Source organism: Petaurus breviceps, unplaced genomic scaffold (assembly GCF_028583685.1).
Source record: "Petaurus breviceps papuanus isolate PSGF00001 unplaced genomic scaffold, PetGlider_PUasm1.0 90650, whole genome shotgun sequence".
Lineage (NCBI taxonomy): Eukaryota > Metazoa > Chordata > Mammalia > Diprotodontia > Petauridae > Petaurus > Petaurus breviceps.
The window spans coordinates 3,635,153-3,655,557 of record NW_027187299.1 but is presented as its reverse complement, the minus strand read 5'-3'; the positions used below and the strand labels follow the sequence as shown (position 1 = coordinate 3,655,557).

The window sequence follows — 20,405 nt, the reverse complement described above, 5'->3', positions numbered from 1 at the left end:
TGTGAATGGCAGACATCAGTATTGGAAAGAATGTAGAGAAAGAAAAAAGAGCCAAGGACAGAGCTTTGAGAACATCCACACTTAGGAGATGTGAAGAGAATGATAAAATTGGTGATCAAGACAAATTGGTCAGATAAGAGGAGATTCTGGAAGGAGCAGTATCACAACCACTGATGGAAGAGAGAGCATAGGGTGTCTCAATACCACCAAATCCTTGCAGAGAAATTGAGGAAGATGAGGGCTGAAGAATGACCATTGGATTTGGTGCCTTTCCTCAGGGAACTGAGTTTCAGTAGAATGGTTGAGCTAGAAGCCAGAAAAGGGTTTAAAGAGAGATATTATGAGGAAGTAGTGAGAGGAAGTGTAGACCATTTCTATAAGCTTAGCAGTAAAGGGGCATAGAAAATATTGCAGTGTCAAAGGAAGGTTTTACATTGATTTAGAAAAAATTAACTTCTGTGAACAGGTTATTCATTGAAATCACAAGTGCTCTATTCTTGAGAAACTTTTCTTTTTCTTTTTTTGCATTGTTGTAAGTATTGCCTTAGATGGCCTTAAGGAAAACGATCCTTTGTCAAGTTTATGATCTTCTCTCATTGTTTGGTTAAAGTTGTATATATATTTTTTTATCCACTTTCTTACTGCATCTTCCCTAAAAAGAGAAATGCTATAGGGTATCTTCATCTTTTTGACATTTTCTAAATAAAAGGGAATTAAATTTGAATTTTGTTTGAGAATTGAATTGGAATCTTGGGAAATGAAGGGCATGAATTGCTAATTCACGAATACAGGTTGAGTCTTAGCAGATGAGTTATCTTCCAAGTATAATGAATGGATTCAGCAGAAACATGGAAAGACAGGGATATATTTTCATAGTAGAAAGGCATTTACTTTGTGCTTGAATAAGAAATCTAGAGCTTAGGAGAACAAAAACTAAATTCACTTGTCAGGTTGTCCTTGATTGTCTAGAGGTCTTCCCTCATCACACACACACACACATGCATGCATGTACACATGTGCACACATATGCACATACATGCACCCATGCCCCCCATGGTCAGAGAGAAATTCAAAACAAAAAACAAAGGAATGTGATTTAGTGGAAAGAGTACTTTTTATAGTCAAAGATCTTGAGTTTGAATCCTAGCCACGTTGTTTTATTAATTGTATGACCCCCGGCAGGTCACTGTATCTCTAGGCTTTACTTTCCTCATCTATGGGTTTTGGACCAGTGAACCAAGGGAACTTGGAGTTCTAAATCTATGATTCTGTGAGCCTAAGAAATTTCAAGTTAAGCCTGAGACTTGTTGGGCAACCTCACGTCATTCCCTAGAGCAGTAGAGAAGCAAATTGATTTTTATTTACCTTGCTTAAGGTGCATACACATTGTATAACCTAATAGAAAAGTGGCCTTGTAAATTTTATATATTGATCTGTAAGGTTGCATAGGAAGTCATTTTCCAATGAGTAAAGAGCTTGAATCATTTAGGAAACAATTCAGAAGTTCTCATATCCACTTCCATCTTGATTATCGAACACAGCCTCTCAGAACATTAGGGGATATAGGCTTCTGGTTTAAAAGCCTTCTCTTTCTCCTTCCTGGCTTGTATGACTTGTGAATCATTTGTTTTCCGTCTACTCTTAAGTAGGAGAAAGTGTATTTTTGGGGGGCTGTAGGAAAAGATGGGGAGAAAACCAAGATGGGGAAATATAAAGGACAGAATTTGGAATGCTGCCAATTCAGCTAAGCAAATTGAAGCCCTGAGAAATCTGATTTGAGGAATATGACATGTTAGATAGAATCTTGTGACAGTGGTACTCAGCATTAAAGATTCTTCAATAACTCACATTTATCATAACAAGGCGCACTATCACACAATGAAAGTCTTAGACTCTGGTATTCCATAGAATTTTGGGAGCAGAGTTGGGGGATCAAGGGGAAGGAGATCATTTCTTTTGCTGCAGGCAAATATTTTCTCTTAATCTGTTGATATGGAAAAAAGTAGAGAGTGGATCACAATGGAAAATTTTCTATATGAAATCAGATTTCAGAAAACAACATTTCTGATGATATTGAACCTTTTAATACAATCATCACAAAATAAACATTTGAGATTTAAAATTTAATAATTTGAAGATATATGTCTTATTATCCATTAATATAGAGAGGTAAGTATAGATTTTACTTTTTCTGAGAGTCATTTTGGTTAGTGGAAAGAGAACTAAAGGCAGAAGTTTGTTGTCGTTTAGTAGTTTTTCAGTTGTGTGTGATTCTTTGTTACTCCATATGGGGTGTTCTTGGCAAAGATACTAGAGTGGTTTGCCATCTCCTTCTCCAGCTCATTTTGCAGATGAGGAAAGTGAGGCAAATGGGGTTAAGTGATTTGACTAGGGTCATGTAATTAGTAAATGCCAGAGGCCAGATTTGAACTCAGGGAGATGAGTACTGGCACTTGTAGCAGTAAGCACCCCAGCGTCCCCAGGGTGGCTGCCAATACAGGTTCTTGGATCTGCTTTGATAAAGGAAAGCAGCTCAAAATGGGTTAACAAGCTTACTTTAATCAGTCAAACATATATCGTTTACCTAGTTCAGGGGGAAAAGGTCAGCACCCCGAACTTCAGAGTATACAGACAGAATTATCAAGACAGAGAAACAGATCAAGTAGACAGGTTTCCAAACTGTCCAACCATTACATCCATACCAAATCAACATCTGAGTTTTTCAAAGCCGGGGGGCTCTCAACAACAGCTTCCCAGAGTCTCATCTGATCAAATCACAGAACACTTCTCAAAGTGAGCCCCAAAGCAAAACCTCACATCAGGGATTATATAGCCTTCTCCTGGGTCAGAGAATGTAACCACCCTCTTGACCCACTGCCCAATCACACAGTATCAAGGTGTGGGCATTTCTGAAAACCAAGCCTCCTGGGACAGGCTCCATGTGACCACATTCAGCCTATTAGGAGGCAGAGTATATTTTCAAATCTAGGAAGGTTCTCAGAGTCTCTTAAGCCTATCAAAGGGCCTAGGGGCAGGGAAGATCTTTAAATTTGCATTTCCATTATAGCACTCTAACCACAGCACCAGCTAGCAGCCCCCAAATCAGAAAACTTGGGTTAAGTTACCAGATTATAGGGGACATACTAATCTCAGGTATCACCATAATGTAATGACTGACCTTACAAAGGCAATGGATCATAAAGTGGCTTAATAATGATAATAATTTATGTAAACAATAGTTAAGAGTGTTGGACTTAGTAAGAATTGGGTTCAGATTCTATCTCAGACAGCAGTGACCCTTGGCAAGTCTTTCAGACTTGACCTTTTAGACTCAGTTTTCTCATGTCTAAAGTGGGGATAATTACACTCTTCCTTCTCTCCTCCCCCCTCTTGGGTGGTAAGGGTCAAATGAAAAAATACATATACAGTGTTTTGCAAACCTTAAAGTTCTGTGTAAATGCTGACTAATAGTATGTCAATGTATGATAGTATTCTGAAGGTCAAAGAATATGTAATTGTAGGTCTATGGAAGGGAAACAATGTAAAATTAACAAAATAGAAAAAAGGAGGATGAATGAAACTCAGCATATGGTTTAAAAATTTGGAAAAGCCACAGATAAACCCAGAATAATCACAAAAGATAGACTCACAGATTTAGGCTTGGAAAGGACATCACAGGTCGACTAGTATGTCTCCCTCATTTTACATAGGTGGAAACCAAAGCCCAGTGAAGTTAGGTGATCTATTCAGAGTCACAAAGGTAGTATGAGAGGCAGAGTTTGAACTTGGGTCTTCTATTCCAGTCTGCTTATTCCACCAAGCCACACTGCCAAGAGATTCTCAAAAATTGGATAAAAAATAAACAGACTGGGCAGGAGTGGGGGGGGAGAGGGGGTGAGAGGGGAGGTGGAGAAATACTGCCGAATTGGTAAACGAAACTAAAATCTATTTCTTTGAAAAGATTAACAAAATCAAGAAGGCTTTAACTAATCTAATCAAATCTAAAGGAAGAAGGGGGAATATCATATCAGATTGCCAAAACAAAAAAATGTACAAGATAAAAGTTAACAGCAGACAAGAAATGTCAGAACCTCTTATGTACAAGTATTGTTTTTCATCCTGGATCTGTGATTTCACTGTATATATTCTTTGTAAGGAAACGCCTTATGCAGATCAGTACTATCTGTAGCCCAGAGACTTGAGATCATTGCCTGGGCCTCTGAATGCCCTGGTCTCATACAATCAGCATTTGTCAGATGTAGGTCTTCCTTATCCTGAGCCTGGGTCTCTAATCTATTGTCATACTTGTTTGTGTTAGACAGTTACATGTCAACAACTCTAAGAATTCAAAGGAAATGGAAGATTATTTATGGTGACATAGAGTATCAAATTAACAGAACATGAAACAGGTATTCTCTGAACAATCCAGTTTCAGAAAAATACAATTAAATTAACTTTAAAGGAACTACCAAAACAGGAAGGTGGGGTTGGGAACTCTTGTGCAGGCAAAGTTCACCATATTTACCTGTGAATTCTACCAAACATTTAAAGAACAGTTAATATATGTACTATGCAAATTATTCTCAAAAATTGAGAAAGAACACATTCTACCAAACTCCTTTTATGAGACAAATCAAGTACTAATACTTGAGCCTGGGAAGGATAAATCAAGTACAGAAAACTATAGACACTGTAGATTGCTAATGAATGTTCATTCAGAAATTTTAAAACATAATATTAGCATAATGACAACAGTAAGATTAAAAAAAATTATTCACTCTGATCAAGTTGGATTTATTCCAGGGATACAAGAATAGTTCAGCATTAGGGGAACAATATAATTAACCATAAATAAGAAGAGACACACTTCTAGATTGAGACCACTTAGCGACATACTATAGCCTTTTGAAATTCACATCAGTCCATTTTGGTCAGATAAAAGATTTGCCAGAAACAAACAAACAAATTTATTTTTGAGAGTAGAAACTGCTTTTGACTCTGAAATATATTTTACCGAAGGGTTGAGAAGCTTCATGGGGACTGGGGGAGAAAGTGGAAAAGGATTCTTGTGCAGAGAAATTTATTTTCTTAACACTTGACCCAGCAACAATGCTTATTTTTTTTTTTCCAGACCATTGGGCTTAAGACAAATTTTAGAGAAATCAGCTTTCAGTGGGGACATACCTCTCTGAAGGGTAGGAAGGGCTTATGTGCGTAGTTCTTTAGAATTGATAGCAAAGGGAATATTAATTTTCCTTCTTTCCTTAACTCATCCTTTAATTGATGTATTATGAGAATAGGCATTGAAAGCAAAAGCTGCCACTTTCTGTTAGTAGAACCTCTTTGTTAGTAGAAAAATGTTAGTAGTGAGGCAGACTAGGAAATGCAATGAAACTTCACTATCATGCTCTTTTCTGGACTGAACCATAACGATGTTGAATTGATTTGGGATTTTCCTCAGGTTACTGACAGGTGGGGCTGGGGGTGTGTTTCCTCTCCAAACTAGTCTTCCTGCCTCTATTTCTACTATTTTTCCTATACCTTATGGTCCTATGTTAGCCATGTAGTGTGACCACCCTTCCTTCCTCAGGCCCCTTCACCCTGTGCAGCAGTAACCACACTGGCATACCCAGGATGGCTGTTAGCATAGGTTCTTAGATCAGTTTTACTAGGAAAGATAGCTGTTTAAGGGGTCAGCGGCCTTTTTTTAATTACATTCACTAGTTCAGGGGGAAAGTTAGCACCCTGAACTTCAGAGAAAATACAAGCAGAGAAATAAAGACCAACAGATAGGGCTCTGACTGCCTGAATCAAAACAATATTGCTATTCACTTTACATACCGTGTTTCCCCAGTAATAAGACACTGTCTTATTTTTTTTGGACAGAAAAACACCAGAGGGCTTATTTTCAGGGGAGGGCTTATTTTAATGAACATTGACAGCAATTTTAATAAACAGGTAAATGTGAACAAAAAAATGTACCTTTATTCAATAAGCAAATCACTGGGGAAGAACAGGATGACGCGCTCACTGCTGCAGCTCTGATTGGATGCAGCTCGGAGCGCGGCGTGCGTTTCACGGGGGGGAGGGACGGTGCATACAGAGGGTACCGTAATGTAGCGTGTAGCGCAGGGGATCACCTTCACTACAGTAGCAATCTCAATAGGGCTTATTTTCGGGGGAGGGCTTATTTTAGAGGAATCTTACACAGTAAGGGGAGGGCTTATTTTCGGGATAGGTCTTATTATCGGGGAAACACGGTATATCCCTGGATTGAGAAAGCCTTTATATCAGAGCAGTTGGGGAGCTGTGAACATACAGCCCCTCAGAATCTTGACCAGGGAATCACAAGATCCTTCTTATAAGCAAGCCTCCAAAGCAAAATACCAACTCAGAGTGTATATATATACTTCTCAGAGCCAGAAGATACCACGATCCCTGAGACTCAGTGCCTAATTAGAAATTAGCAAAAGGTGTGAAGCCGGGGCAGCCAGGTAGCTCAGCGAGTAAGAGCACCGGCTCCAGTGTCGGGATGACCTGGGGATCGAATCCGGGCTCAGACACTTAGCACCCACCCAGAAACACCTGGCTGTGTAACCTTGAGCAAGTTACTTAACCCCAATTGCTTAGGGGCAGCCAGGTGGCTCAGCGAGTAAGAGCACTGGTTCCAGTGTCGGGATGACCTGGGGATCAAATCCGGGCTCAGATACTTAGCACCACATCCAGAAATAACTGGCGTGTAACCTTGAGCAAGTTACTTAACCCCAATTGTTTAAAAAAAAAAAAAAGAAAGAGAGGTATTCCTGAGGGTGGCAATCACCTCTGATTGGTCAGCAGTTAATGAGAGAATGAATATTACAATGAGGGACCAGATCTGAACTTTGATTTTGTCATTTACTTTTAAGTAAGTCCCAACCTTGGACCATCTATTCAAAGAATTTATCTCTACCCAAACCTGAGTAGAGCACAGTGGCTACCCTACCTGAGTGGGGTCTGGGTAGAGGAGAAGATTAGCTCAACTTTCAGAGACAGGTCTTGAAATGAGGATAAAAGAAAAGGGGAATAATCTGAATCTTTCCAAATCATTGTTCATTAATAATCATTTCTCTCACTTTAGGATACTCACTTTAGATGCTTTCTAGGGCTCAAGACACTCCTGTCTTTCCATGCCACCCTTTGCCACACAGGACTTGTCTTCCTGTGCCACCCTTCCTCTTGAAACCCCTACTGAATGTGTCCTAATCAGGTACAAAAAATTCCTAGTTATGACTACTCTTCAAGATCCATTCTTTAGGACCATTATTATAAGTAATACTGTTAAAATGACATCTTTCTGGTACTATATTTCTAATTCCTGAGATATCATTAGAGATTCATTCTTTCCTAAAGGCTTCTATGTGCCTCTTTCTTGTTATGCAAATACTACTGGGAAGAGTAACCCTATGATTTTTTTTTTCAGTCATTTATAGATTATTGTGAGTAAATTTTTTTCATATCCTTTTTTTAGGTAGGTATTTTGATTTTTGCATTGGTTGGGAGCAGCAGAATGCCAGGTAAAATTTCGGGGTAGGTAGTCTAAGAAGAAGGGAGAACAACTTAGATGAACTTTATCTGGTTCATGATTTGGTCTAGAGTGGGCATAATTTAAGATCAGAAAGAGGATAGCTCTCCCTTGAGAAGATGAAGAAAAAAAATTCTTGTCAACTTCTGCTGGAATTGGAATGTTTGCAAACAGATACAAAGAATTTCTCATCAATGTTATGTATTTGCAAATACCTTTTTATGACCTTCTCCAGTCTTATACATTCCATAAATTTAAGTCTAAATGAACCCCTAAAAAAGTTCTTGAAGGAAATTTATTTTATTCTTGAAACTGATAACTGCAATTAAAAAAAATTAATTGAATCTGTGATTTCTTTGGTTTAGGGAATTACCACTGAGAAAAGTCAATTCTGCCAAAGCAGGTTGGCCCTTGCTTTGTGACTTTTTCTTTTAGAGGGAAACCTCAAGTATTGAGAGTTTAGAATAACTTATCCAGTGGTACATAGCCATTTTGTGTCAGACGCAGGACCTGAACCAGTGTTGAAACCCGCAGTTACCTTTTGTACCCTAACCACTTTACATTAAAGAATCAAGCAAACATATAACACCAATTATCAAAAGTTTGAAAATTTATCAGAACATTTCTCAAAGCAAGGGATTTTTTTTTCTCTTTTCAGCAATTATCCCTTAACACTTACATGGTAAAACTTCAAACATAGATAAGTAGGAATTAATGGGCAGGTGTTTTTTGTCCCTTTGCAAAAAGTACACTAAAATAGCATTATTACCTAGCATTTATATAGTGCTTTAAGTTTTGCGTTATTGTTGTTTAGTCATTTTTCAGTTGTGTCTACATTGTGACCCCATTTGGGATTTTCTTGGCAAATATACCGGAGTAGTTTATTTCCTTCTCTAGCTCATTTTATAGAAGGGGAAACTGAAGCAAACGGGATTAAGTGACTTGCCCAGGGCCACATGGCTAGTAAGTATCTGAGGCTACATTTGAACTCATCTTCCTCACTACAGGCCTGGAGCTCTATCCACTGCTCCCCCTACCTGCCCTAAGGTTTACATAGCAATTTACAAATATTATCTGATCCTCATGACAGCATTGAAAGGTAGGTGCTTTTATTATCCCCATTTTACAGATGAAGAAATGGAGGCAAACAGTGTTAAATACTTGCTCATGGTTCACTAGTGTCTGAGGCCAGATTTGAGCTTAGGTATTCCTGACTCCTAAGTCCAGTCTTCCATCTGTTGTTGCCATCTAGCATTCCAAATGTGGAAGAGGTCCTATAGCCCCGGGATAATTTGCCTCGTTGCAAATAGGTGCTTTTTTGAAGATGGATTATAATGTACACTTACATAAAAATAAATTCACATCTTTATTTTCAGTATTGGGTAGGCTGAGATCCTAGGTACTTTAATCATAGAGTAATTGGAGTTAAGGTAATGGAATTGTTATACCTTATTGAATTTTCTTGCCTATGATGTATTAACTACTCTTTAACTGCTAAAAATCGGTTTTAAAAGTTATCCAGATCATTAGATTGAAAAATAGTTTCTTAATAGAGAGTTAAGAGCCCTGACTTCTCATTATTAGAGAGAGGCAGCTTGGCACTGTGGGGAGAAAAGCAATGGATTCAGGATTAGAGGCCCTGGTTTTAAATCCTAGCTCCAACATGTACAACCCATGTTTCCATGAACAAATATCTGTTTTTTTTCTCCTTCTCATCTTAATCTCTCTTTGGGAACGAGAAGAGGAACAAACCTTCCATAACAAAAATGCACAAGCAAGCAAAAATTCCCAGCTTGGCCTGGTTCAAAAAATATCTTAATTGTACACTCAAGGGACCATTCTGTGGCAGATAGCTTTTCCCTAGGCCTCCTTAGACTGGTGGTTTGCAGAGAAGGGCTGGAGAAAGCATAGTAAAGAAGCAAGATCATTGGAAAACTTGGGGGCACAGTACTTGAGTCCTGCTTGGCTTAACTCTCCACATGACCTTGAGCAGATCACTTAGCCTTTTCTGAGCCATAGCTTGTCATCTGTCAAATGATGGATTTGGACTGGGTGACTTTTAAAAGCACCTTCAGCTCTTAATCTCTCTCTCTGTGTCTCTGTCTTTCCCTGTCTCTCTCCTTTTTCTCACTCTCTCTTTCTTCCTCCCTCCCCCTTCTCACTTTCTCCCTCTTTTTATTCTTCTACCTTTCCATCTCTCTCTTCCTCTCCCTCTCCCTCTTTCTCTTTCCATCTCTTCTCCCTTTCTATTTCCCCCTTCTCCTTCTCTCTCTCTCCTTTTTATCTCTCTCCCCGTTATTCTCCTTTTTCCTCCTTCCTTTTCCTTTTCCCCCTCTCTCCTCCCCTTTCTTTTTTCCCTCCCTCTTTCTCCCAACCTACATATCTTCCCATCATTTGATCTTTCTCCCACCTCTCCATAACCCTGCCTTATCCCTGAAAAAAGTAAGCCCAGAAACCAATCAGTATGTTTGTTGTTTAAAAAAAAAATTTGTTAGCAATGTTGATGAAAAAAATAAAGTAAGCTGATAGCATTGTTATTAATGCTGAGGGTGAGGCAAGAGTCACTGTACAACTGAAGAGAAACATAACAATATATTCTTGGAGTCTGAAGGTTTAAAGCTGGAAAGGATCTTATAGAGCTTCTGGTCCAGTTGTCTCATTTGACAGAGGAAGAAACAAGCCTAGAGAAGTTAAATGACACCTCTAAGATCACACAGATGTGAGCGACTAACATGGCTAGGATTTGAATTTAGATTCTCTAGTTCTCAGTTGAGGATACTTTTATCCATGTATATCTATAGATATTTTACAAAAATGCTTATTTTATATTTTAGTTTTCATTATATTCATCAAATGTACAAAGTAGTAGTGACTTTTACTTTCAGTAGTAGTTTTTATTTAGTGCCTACAGTATACTATGTGCTATAAAGTCAGATAAGACAGACATACTCTAGGTCCTGAATCTGCCAATTAATAGCTATGTGACCTTGGTTTGACAGGAGCCTTAGTTTCCTGATCTATAAAGTAGGATACTTGTGCTACCTACCTGACAAGATCAGATGATGTAATCAGGTATGTCCCTTAGTCAACAAGCATTTATTAAGTGTGTGTTACTTGCCAGGCATAATGCTAAGTGCCAATTAAAAACAGCTTTTGTCCTCAGAGAGCTTCCATTCTAATTGGGGAACCAGCATGTAGACAACTATGTACATACAAGATATATCCCATGTAGGCTGGAGGTAATCTTGAAGACACTGGCAGCTGGCGGACTGAGAAGAACCTCCTGCAGAAGGTGGAGTCTGAGCTGAGTCTTGTAGGAAGGCAGGAGTATGGATGTATAGATTGCTTTTAACTGTAAAAAAGAGTTATGAATATGATCTATAATAATCATAGCTGATATTTATACAGTGTTTTGTGAGAGGCAACATAATAGTGAAAAGAGTGTTAGCAAGAAGACCTGCCTGGGCCAGATTTTATCTCTGACATTTAGTAACTAGCTGTGTGACCATCGGCAAGGCACTGCCTCAGTTTTTGCCTCTGCAAAATGGACATAATGATATCTCTAGTACATACCTTCCAGGATTGTTGCAAGGCTCTTTAACAAGCTGTAGAAATGTCAGCAATTGTGATTTGTGTCAAGGAGGAAAAACAAAAGACCAGGTGTTGCAGGTTTGAAAGATAAACAATATCTGCTTTTAAATCGAACATGAGCACACACACACACACACACACACACACACACACACACCACCATGTATATGAGCTTTGGGTATTGAGAAGAGTAGACTAAAGGATGGGGTAGGGAGCATGATAGGTTTCTTTAAGTATTTGAAGGACCGTGTTATGGAAATGAGGAAGATTTGTTTTGTTTAGCCCCAGAAGACAGAATTTGGAGTTCTTAATATAAGGAAATCCTTAAATAATAAAATTGATAATGACATTTAGCATTTCTGTAGATAGAAATTATTGTTATTACTTTAATATTAATTCATTTGATGCTTATAACCACCCTGTATGAGATGCTATTATGATCCCTATTTTATAGATAATAAAACTGAGGCCCAGAGTGGTTAAATGACTTTCCCAATGTTGCACTGCCCAGTAAGGGTCTGAGGCAAGAATTGAACTTAGGACTTCCTGATTCCAAGTCCAGTGCTGTATCAGAAATGCACTGTAGCTGGCTCTTTGGAGTAATCTGAAAAGGAAATGGGGAGCCATGGGAAGGTAGGGTGATTAGAAGTCTTCAAGGATTACCACTTGGTTGTAGAGGACATTCTTTCTCAAGAATGAGAATACTGAGGTCTCTTCCATTTCTGAAGTTCTGTGATTCTTTGATATTACTGTAACTGATCCTCCCATGGTTCAAGATAGAGTCATCCCACTAAGTACTGCTTTAATAGTAAATAGTCATCAAATCATAAAGGCTAGATGAGACTTCTGAGACCATCTTGTTCAACCTCCTAATTTTACAGATAGGGAAACTGAGGCCCAGAGGGGGTTAAATCACTTACACCTAGTTACATAGGTAGTATGTTTCTCAGGTAGGATTTGAACCCAGGTCCTACAACTTGAGTCAGTGCTCTTTTCACTCTATCATATATATAGTGAGATTCTTTTGAATCACCTTTCAATAGAAAATGCTATTTCTCTTAGGGTCAGTAATCTAAATTCCTCATCCCCAAGGTTTCTGTGGCTCCTGGATAAGTATAATTCCTATTTTTTTTTTTTTTGCAAGGTGTGAAGGCTTTAGGAAGTGATATTTTCAAAGTGAGCATTTCCATTTGGTTGGAAAATGGAATTTTCACATGTGTCCAAATGTCTCTCTTCCCAGCAGTGTTTGAATAATGTAGGCGTGATCTAATTTGGGTGAGGATCCTTGAGAATTGCAGGAAGTTATTGGTTTTTGTTCTTTTTTTCTTAAAAAAATACATACATACATACATACATATATATATATATATATATATATATATATTCCCCCCCCCACTCCCTTTCAGAGTGTTACATACCTCCTGAATTGGCTGCTTTCGAAACTGTCACTTTGACATGCCAAAATAGAGTTCCATTTGGCTTCAAAGAGTGGCAGAGGAAATTCACAAGGCTCCATAATTATTCATAGAATCTTGAGATGGAGGCAGCTAAATGCGCCCAACACATCCCTGATAAGAGTCATGCCGATTAGACTGGCTTGCACCCAGGAAGATAAAACCTGCTAGGGAGGTGGATGTCTTTTGTGCATGTCTGGGGGACAAGTGGCTGCTGGCTTCGATTCCATTTCCCTCCCCATCAGTATCAACCTTCATTCTAAAGAAAAGGCCTGTGCTAATTGGTGACTTGCCCTGAGAGGGGGAGCTGTACCATCCCTTCCCTACCTCCTCTGCTGATAGGATGTGGATGGACTTTCCAGGACTAAGTTGTCTCCCCTGCAGTGACAGAAAGAGATCTGCACATTCAAAAAGATTAACTGCCTCAGAACTCTTTGCCTTTGCCCTCATCTTTATAATCTCATGTTTATGGACCAAGCATCGATTGTGTAGGACAGTGCTCCATGAACCTAAGAAACTATGTCTTATAGTGGAAACAAGGTTAGGAATCCAGTATTTTTTTAATGCTTGGCATTTGCCTGCCTGGCACTGGGCTAAGCCCTGGAGATAAAAATACAAGCAAAAAGGAAGCTAGTCCTTGACCTCAAGTAGCTTACGTTCTAATGCAGGAATACAACATTTAAAAGGGAGCTACATGTGTTTGGAGGAGTGAGTGGAGACGTAAGGAGCAGGCCCAAGAGGGGAATGAAAGCTGGCCTGGGCTCTTAAACAAAATGGAGACCTCATGAAGAACTCAGAGGACCTGAGTTCAAATCCTGACTCTATCACTAATCATTAGTGTGACTATGGGCAAGTCATTTCATTTTTCCAGTCTTAAGTTTCCTTATCAAAAAAGTGAGAGGGTTATACTAGATGAACTCTAATTTCCCTTTTAGTTCTAAATCTATTTTCTTATAAACCTGGGTATTTTTTTAGAATCAGATTTTTTTTTGCACTAGTTGACATTTTGCTTTTACATTACAGACATCTCCAGATTAACCCCCATTCTTTTGTTATAAGAAATCTTTTTTCATAACACAGTAAAAAAATGAAGCTAAACAACAGAGTGGCCTCCTCTGAAAGTGTATACAACACATTCCACACCTCTAGCACTCCACCTCTCTATTTTTAAGTGTTGTTTTTTTTAATTAAAAGAAATCGATTCACTCTCTCTTTCTTCTTCCCATTTAACAAATAGAGAAAAGAAAAACCCACATGTACAAACAAGATATAAACAGGATAAAGTGGGAAATATGTCAGAGGGAAGGCACTAGCATTAAGGGGATATAAAAAAAAAAACCTTATAGAAGGTGGGATTTTAGCTGAAACTTAAAGGAAGCCAGGGAAGGTTGGAAGCACAGATAAAGGAGAGCAAGTAGGCCAGTATCTTGTTATTTTTGTTCTGTCATTTTGGTTGTGTGTGACTCACCATGACCCCATGCGGGGTTTTCTTGGTAAAGATACTGGAGTGGTTTGCCATCTCCTTCTCTAACTCATTTTATAGATGAGGAAACGGAGGTGAACAGGGTGAAGTGACTTGCCCAAGGTCATACAGCTATTAAGTGTCTGAGACCAGATGGGAACTGAGTTTTTTCCTGACTCCAGGCCTAGTGTTCTATCCATTGCACCACCTAGTTGCTGTCTGGTCAGTATTACTAGACTGTGGAATACATACAAGGGTGTAAGGTACAAGAAGACAGACAAGGTAGGAAGAGCCAGATAGATAGATAGATAGATAGATAGATAGATAGATAGATAGATAGATGAGGGGTGGCTAGGTGGCACAGTGAGTAGAGCACCGGCCCTGGAGTCAGGAGGACCGGGGTTCAGATCTGGTCTCAGACACTTGACACAAAAATAAACTAGCCATGTGACCTCGGGCAAGTCACTTAACCCCAATTGCCCTACCGTCCCCCCTCCAAAAAAAAAAAAGCAAAAAAAAAAAAGATAGAAGAAAGGATGATAGGGAGCAATAGACAGTTGAATGGTAGAGATAGATAAATAGATAGATATTCGTAGCATGATTTTTTGTGGTAGGATGCTTGCATCTTTTGCTATAATCCTTACCTAGCTTATAACTACAGAATGGGTGTTACCTCGGACAAACTGAGACCTGGGAAAGACCTAGTTTAAAAAGACCAAGGTCTTCCACTGCATCCAGGGACATCTCTAGTCTTCCTGACCTATGTTTTGCCACTGGATTCTGAGGACTCTAGAGGAGAGTGAGGTTGAAGATTTTACACAGTTTTGTCTCATTTAAATGCATTTCACTTGCAAATCAAGACCACCCTCCTGAGGGGGGTCACTGGTCATTGGTCCTCTTCAAGAACTAAGGACACAACACAACAACAACAAATTCCCACCTTCAACAAGAAGGCATTCCTGGTTCCCCACAATGCTGGTACCTTTCCTCTGACATTGTTTCCATTTGTTGATGTTAGCATTTTGTTGCACAAAGCCTTTTTCATGTTGTTTACTCCATTAGATTGTGTATGAACTCCTTGACAGTGGGGACTGTTTTTTGCTTTTCTTTGTAGACACATAATAAATACTTGTTGACAACTTAAAAGACTCAGAATAAGTTTTGCAGTACTGTTTGTGGATCTCCTTTATATGATTAATGAGAAGATATGAACAAGAATAACTTAGGATGCATTGGTTATAATCTGCATTGGGGGAGGAGTCAACAAGCATTTATTAAATACCTATTGTATGCATTGTTGTGCTTAGATGTTGGTGATACAAATAAAAATAATGAAACAAAACAATTCCTACTTGTGAGGAGTTTTTTATATATAGTGTGTATATATGTGTCTATATATACATGTAAAAAATAACATATAAGTATATGTGGGCATGTGCCTATGTGGGTATGTGTATATAAACATACATATATACATACACTACCTAGTTCTCTAAACTACTTAATACTTATTTTACATATTCATGTATATGTATTTAAATACACATGCTTTTCATATGTAGGAATATACGTGTGTGTGTATATATATATATATATATACACGTGTGTATACATATACACATATATGGAAATTAAGCACTAAGTTTAGAGAGTTAGGTGGCACAGTAGATAGAATATGAGGCCTAGAGTCAGGAATACTTGTCTTCCTGAGTTAAAATCTGACCTCAGAGACTTCTAGCTGTGTGACCATGGGTAAATCACTTAACCCTTTTTGCCTCAGTTTCCTCATCTGTAAAATGAGTTGTAGGAGAAAATGGCAAACCACTCTAGTATCTTTGCCAAGAAAACCCCAAATGTGCTTAAGAAGAGTTGGTCACGACCAAACAACAACAAAGTTTAGGGAGGGAGGGCATTAGCAGCTGGAGTAGGGACAGGGGAATGGATTGGGAAAGGCTTCATGTAGAAGGTAGGTCTTGAGCTGTATCTTGAGAAAAGAGAAGAATTCTAAGACGAAGAGTGAAGAGGGCATGCACTCCAGACATGAGGGGCAGCCAGTGTAAAGACAGGGAAACTATACATAGAATATTCTGTATGTGAAGAACCAAGAGAAGGTTAGTTTGGGCTGGAGGGAAAATGTATTACAGTAAGCCTGGAAGGATTGGTTGAGTTAATGGCTTTAAAAGCTAAACAGAGACGTTCATATTTTATTCTAAAGGCAATAAATAGGAAGAGGCACTGAAGTTTATTAAGTAGGGGTTTGACATGGTCATAGTCTCACTTAAGGGAGAAAACCCCAACGTTTTGGCAGTGGTCTGTATAACACAGATTGAAATGGACTGAGATTTGAGTCAGGAGGCTGTTGATTAGGAAAGAGGTGATGGCGTATTTTAGATCTAATCTAAAACCTTTGCATCAGATCCCAAATCCACGGATGTATCAGAGTATCATGTTTCCTCTCTTTTTGCTTCTTTACACAAATCTAGAGTCTGAACTAAACTGAATTAAGGTTTGCCTGAGATTCACTTAACATTAGAATGGCTACAGCATTAGCATTTCCATTTAAAATTCCTTCATGAGACTGGTACAATGGAAAAGAACTCTTAGGCTTGGAACCAAATCATGCTCTCTGGATCTTAGTTTTCCTCATCTGGAAAATGAAGGGCTTGGCTTAGCTGACCTTATATCTCTGACAAACACGTGATTTTATAATTGTCAAATGGGATTGACAAGTCATTTGGGGGAGAGGTCCTTTGTTGAAATATTTTGTCTAGGCTTGGGTAAATAGGGTGTGAAGTTAATAACTGTGCCACAATTGAACTTAAGGTAAACTGAGGCACAAAGTTAAATTTATTTGTAAGGCTAGCAGTTACCAATAAAAAAGGTCCCTCAGCTCTCCAGTAAGCCAAAAGACCCCAAATCAGGGCAGAGAGATCATTTTTATAGATAAAAGGAGAATTAAAAAAAAAAGGAAAGCAGTGTCATGTATGGGGAAAACAATAGGATTGCTTACGAAGCTTGCAGCACGACAGGCATGAGGAGTAATATGATTGGCTGTAAATTGGGAATGAGAGGGGCTAGCAGCAACTCCTCCTTCCATCCTGTCACTGAGGGATTTTCCCTGTTTGAGTCTACCTGCAAGGACGGGTTATCGATAGTGGTCCAGACCACCTTGGATAACAGACTAGGCTTCCTGGCATCCACTTGCATCTTTCAAGGATAACAGATTTCCTTGAGACAAGAATAAAGCAGTGATTAGCAGAAGTGAACTTCTAAACTTAACTCAGAGACAATGAGTGACTTACAGGCAAGCTGAATTTCCAAACTTAACTCTGAGACAAATGAAACATGACCTAGGCAGTTAAAAAACGCCGACGGTGATACAGAATGAAATCAGTAACAATATAGAATCAGTTACAAAAATGGAGATGATATCAATTTAATTTTCTTAACTGTGATGATGCTGACCAGGAGCTGACATTTACATAGCACTTTAATGTTTGCAAAAGCACTTTATTATTCAATTCTCACAACTGCCTGTGAAGTAGGTACTGTTTTTATCCCCATTCTACAGATGAGTAAACTGAGGTTGAAAGATGTTTACTGATTTGCCCAAGTGTCTGAGGTGGGATTGGAAGCCAGCTCTTTGTGACTCCCAAGTCCAGTGTTCTCTCTGTTTTGCAGACTTCTCATTGGCCCTAGTACTGCAGTTGTATTTCCATAGCATAGGGGCTTGGCCAAACCACACCAGTGTTGGTGAAAAGTGAGAAAACACTGCTCATTTCCCAGAGATAATTTGAATGGCTGTAAATGACTTTTTTTTTTCCCCTGGGTAATTTAATCATTTTATTAATAATGCCAGCATTTTTTTTTTTGCTTTTTTTTTGGAGGGGGAAGGCAGGGCAATTGGAGTTAAGTGACTTGCCCAAGGTTTCATGGCTAGTAAGATGATCAGGTGTCTGAGGTCAGATTTGAATTCAGGTCCTCCTGACTCCAGGGCCAGTACTCTATTCACTGCGCCACCTAATAGCCCCAATAATGCCAGAATTTTAATATAAGGATGATTATTTGACTGTTTCTCTTAGACCAAAGATGGTCATGGTGGTAGACTCACAGCTTTTATGCCCTTTTGGAAGTGGAGTGTTCTCAAAAGTGGCATTCAACTCTGATTGGCTAACAATTAATGAGAGACTGAATATTACAGTGAAGTGCTAGACCCAAAGTTAGATTTTTTAATTTACTTTTAAGTTAGCCCCATCCTTGGGCAATATTAGCTCTATCTTCAGAGACTGAGGTCTTGAAATGAGGATAAAAGGAAAAGGAGGAACTCTGAATTTCCCCAAATCATTGGTTATTAATAATCATTTCTCTCATTCCTCCATTTGATTCTACTGAAAAGTGCGGCCTCTGCAATGAATTACTAACATAACAAACATTTTATCAAGAGTTTCTAACTATGGGACTTAGGAGGGGCCACAGTATGAGGGGAAGAGGGAAAGATGGACAGGTGCTTTGGCTGTCAAGGACTTTTAAAGATCCTTAGATGGGGAAGGCTCTGTAGGTAAGCCTTAAGAATAGTTGTCAAAAACCATTTGGCCAACAAAAGTCTCTGAAGTTTATAAATACCATCCTTCAACCAACAATTTGTTCATCTATTTTCAATGAAGTAGACTGTTGTAGACTCTATGGAGGGGCTAGACAATTAAAATCCAGATGTGGGAAACAGAACATGAGCACACAAATTAGCATAATGATATTAATGGTGTAACTAACATATCTGCTAGTGTAAAGTCAATGATTTCTACAAATGCTGAGTGATTGCAGAGTAAGAAAATAATCAGAGGCAGGTAGGGCCAGGCAAGGAAAGCTTCCTCATATTAAAAGCTGTTGGAATCAGGAGAGACCTTATCAATCCTGCTATGAAACCTTGGGCAAATCACTACCTCTCCTCTATAGACATATAGTGACAGCATCTATTTCATGGGTCTTTAGGGCTATATACATGTCAGCTAATATTATTCCTCAAAGCATGGATTTTATAGGAGGCAATGAACAGACTGGCAGAAAGGACATTCCAGTGGTAAGAACAAGCCTACTTACCTTTAGTGACCCTCATTTATCTGGAAATCTTTCCACCACCCCTCCCCTGAGCAACTGCTAAAGACATTATGGGTGTATTCACAATTACAATTCAATTCAGCCAGTGTTTATTAAGTCTCTGCTAGGTGAAAGGCCCTTTGTATAGTGCTAGAGATTCAGAGGGAAATTAGATATAGATCTATGGAAATCAAGTTTAAAAGATCTGAGAGAAGAGGCCTAATAGCTGACATTTCCTTTTCTCTTAAATGAATGGGGGTATTCAGAGGCAGCTAGATGGCACAGTGTTGGTCCTGCAGTATGGAAGACTCATCTTCTGAATTTAAATCTGACTTCAGACAGGTGTGTGACCCACAGCAGGTCAACTTAACCCTGTTTGCCTCAATTTCTCCATCTGTAAAATGAGTTGGAAGAGAAAATGGCAAGCCATTCTAGTGTCTCTGCCAAGAAAATCCCAAATGGGGTCACAAGGAGTCAAAACACAATTGAAATGACTGAACAATAACAAAAATGAACAGGGATAATAACATAATATTTACCTCATGGGGTTGTTGTAAGGAAAATACTCTCTAAATCCTAAAGTGCTATGGAAATGTGACTTCTTGCTGTTAGTGTCCTTTAAGCCCCATGTTAATTTCTTTTAAGCTTGGGTCACTTAGACTTGTGTTTGTTTTCTTTAAAAAAAATTTTTTATTCATATATGTTTGACATCACCTTCATTTCAAATGTATTTCTTCTTCTCCTACCAGAGAGTTATCCATTGTAACAAAGATTAAAAAAGAAGTATATTCACTTCTGCATATGAAAGAGGGAGTTTCATTTTTTTAATCTCTTCTGTAGGATCAAGTTTGGTCATTATAATTGTAGAGTTCAATTTCTTCCCTTTTAAAAAAATTATTGCTCTTTTAGTTTTCATTGTAGTAGTCACTTGTGTATATTGTTTTCCTGGTTCTTATTACTTCCTTTTGTATCAGTTCATATAAGCCTTCCCTTGCTTCTCCCTGTTCTTCATATTCATTGTTTCTTTTGTCTAATACTCCACCATATTCATATACAAAAATTTATTTAGGTATTGTCCAGTCCGTGGGCAGCTACTTTATTTCAAGTTCTTTGCTATTACAAGAAGTACTGTTAACAAACGTTGGAATCTTTCTATCTTTAGCCTCCTTGAGGGAATATGCCCAGCAGTGGAATCTCTGGGTCAAAGAATATGGACATTTTAATCACTTTCTTAACATAATTC

General features: G+C 38.6%; 1 protein-coding gene across 3 annotated transcripts in view; it reads left to right on the top strand.

Annotated features, from left to right (window-relative positions):
- Positions 1-20,405, top strand: part of NTPCR (nucleoside-triphosphatase, cancer-related) — a 40,380-nt gene that overhangs the window by 8,236 nt on the left and 11,739 nt on the right. The window lies entirely within an intron of this gene.